This window comes from Elephantulus edwardii, unplaced genomic scaffold (assembly GCF_000299155.1).
Source record: "Elephantulus edwardii isolate Elephantulus edwardi_28Jun2011 unplaced genomic scaffold, EleEdw1.0 scaffold00378, whole genome shotgun sequence".
Classification (NCBI taxonomy): domain Eukaryota; kingdom Metazoa; phylum Chordata; class Mammalia; order Macroscelidea; family Macroscelididae; genus Elephantulus; species Elephantulus edwardii.
This window is the reverse complement of record NW_006400128.1, coordinates 60,209-63,179: the sequence shown is the minus strand read 5'-3', so window position 1 is coordinate 63,179 and position 2,971 is coordinate 60,209. Positions and strand designations below refer to the sequence as shown.

Sequence of the window (2,971 nt, the reverse complement as noted above, 5' to 3'; positions counted from 1 at the left end):
AGTACTAAAGAGCAAGGATGTCATATTAAAGACAAAGGGGCATCTAATCCAAGGAATGGTCTTTGTATTACTTGCTATGCATCTGTAAAGCCTTTTTGCAACAATTGATAGGATCATGTGATTCTTGTTATTTGTTTTATTGATGCAGATGCCGAAACAGGAGCACCTGAAACTCTTGCTGAAAAAAGGCAAAAACAGTAGTCTTCAATATGGATCGTCACTTAACATTTAAAAAAAAAAAACAACACAAACAAACCTATTCTTACCACTTGGCCAATTGGCAACATCATGCTAGATTAAGAATGGACTGAGGTTGTTAACAATTTCAGCTTCCTCATTTCCACAATCAGCACTCTTGGCACCAGCAGTCAGGAAATCAAAAGATGAATTGCACTAGGAAAATCTGTTGTCAGGGACTATTCCAGAGTGCTAAAGAACAACGATGTCAATCTGGAGACTAAGGTGCGCCTAATCCAGGCCACAGTCTTCACAATTACATGTTATACATCAGAACTGGACAATGACTAAGGATGACAGAAGAATTGATGCTTTCAGTTGTGGTGCTGGTGAAGAGGATTGAACATACCATGGACTGCTAAGAGAACAGGTCTGTCCTGGAGAGGATGAAATAATTTTTCTTTGGAGGCAAGGATTTGAAACTCTGTCTCACATATTGTGGACATGTTGCCAGGAGGGACCAGTCCTTGGAGAAGGACATCATACTTAGAAGGATGGAGGGTCTGCACAGGAGAGAAAGACACTGGATGAGATGATAGGTGTGTCAGCAAGGTTCAGAGCTATAATTCAGAAGGTCACTATGTGACTCAATGGCACATAACAACAACAACAATGGTTCCCTTCGATTATTCAGACAATTGCTTCTTGGTCTATGTAGAGGTTTCACATGAGCACAATTAACTGTTCTGAGATTATAATTCTGCTCATTGTTAGCCATAATTTGTTATGATCCACACTACTAAATGTCTTTCCATAATCAACAAAATACAAAAAAGTATCTTTCTCATATTCTATGCTTTCAGCCTAGAACCATCTGACATCAGCAATGATATCCCTCATTCCACAGCCTCTTCTGAACCCACAATCAACTCCCACAGTAACAGCAATCAAAAAATTAAAAAAAAATGTTTGCATTGAGGAAATATGCCAAAGACCTCTCCAAAGTTCTAAAACGCAAGGGTATCAGTTTAAAGCCAGTGGTGCTCCTGAGGCAAGCCATAGTGTTCTCAATTGCTTCCTATCTGGAAACAATGAATAACAAAGACTGAAGAAGAATCAATGTCTTTGAATCATGGGATTGGAGAAGAATACTGGACATCCATTGACTGCCAAAGGAATAAATAAATCTTCTTAAAGGAAGTGCAACCAGATTGCTGCTTAGAGACAAGGATGGTAAAACATTGTCTCACTTAATTGGGCAAATTTTCAGGAAGGAGTTATCACTCTCCTAGAGAGAGACGTCTTGCTGGGAAAGGTATATGGTCAGCAAAAGAGATGGACTGACAACAAATATCACAATGGGCTTAAACACAACTGAGATAGTGTATCTGGTGCAGGATAGGGGTCAAAATGAGTTGTAGTCAACTCAATGACACCTAACAATACCAATATTCACAACAGTTACTATGCTTACGCCCCCTGTTGCAGTAACTTTGTCAATCTGTCTCACTGAATGTCATCTTATTGTTTTAACAAACCTTCACTTTAATGAACAAATGTCTATTTTCAGGGAGTGGCCCTTCTTGATAGCACAAAGTATATGAGTCTCCATTTCCCTGACTCTCAGGAGCATTCTGAATGCACTTCTTCCAAAGATATTTGTTTGCTCTTTCAGCTCTTTTTCTCTTTCTCCTCTCTCCTCTCTCTCTCATTGCTTTCTGTATAAAGAGTGTAAGCAGCATGGGGACAAACAACTTTGACTCCTACTACGTTCACAAAGGGGAAGTGTCCTTATCAACAACATCCACAATACAAAACTAACTCCTATATGGTCAGACATGGTCTCCCATGCTCCTGCACATACTTCTATCGACTCCAACACCAATCTTACTGCTCTACTGGGTTCAAAACCCATTTTAATAACTATACAGATATCACAGGACCACACCCAAAGTTATTAAGCTTATCAGGGGAGATAACAGGCCACAATTCAGGTTGGCAGGAGGATACAACCCCTCAGTCCAAACAGCTCCTCAAATGTGGTCAAAGGACCCACTACCTCACAGCTTAGGTCAGTGTTACAATGTTCCCTTAGTCTTTCCAGTTATGGCATCTTCCTCAGTTCTCTCACAAGCTTTTATTGATTATACATAGACTGTATGGATCATAACAAATTATGGATAACATTGAAAAGAACTGGAATCCCAAAACACTTAAGTGTGCTCATGCAAAAGCATAGACCAAGAAAAAGGTGTCAAAACAGAAGAAGAGAACATTGCACAGTTTAAAATCAGGAAAGGTGTGTGTCAGGGTTGTATCTTTTCTTCATACCTATTCGATCTGTATGCTAAGCAAATCATTTGAGGAGCTGTACTATATGAATAAGAATATGGCATCAGGATTGGAGGACTCATCAACAACATGCAGTACACAGATGACACAACCTTTCCAGTAAAAAGTGAAGAAGACTTAAAAGTACTTACTGTAGAAGATCAAAGACTACAGCCTTCAATAAGGAGCACATCTTCACATCAAGAAAACAAAACTCCTCACCAATGGACCAATAGGCACCATCATGATAGATGGAGCAAAGATTGAAGTTGACAATTACTTCATTTTACTTGGCTCCACAACAAACACCCATGATGCAGCAGCCAAGAAGTCAAAGGATGGGTTGTGCTAGAAAAATCTATTGTCAAGAAACAGTTCTGGGGAGCTCTGGTGGCCTAGTGGCAAGGAGCTGCAACGACAATCCCAGAGGCGCATGGTTCGAATCCACCAGATGCTCTGCTGG

The 2,971-nt window shown here is 40.0% G+C and overlaps 1 pseudogene; it reads left to right on the top strand.

The window, feature by feature from the left end:
* Positions 1-2,971, top strand: part of LOC102861186 — a 35,716-nt pseudogene that overhangs the window by 891 nt on the left and 31,854 nt on the right.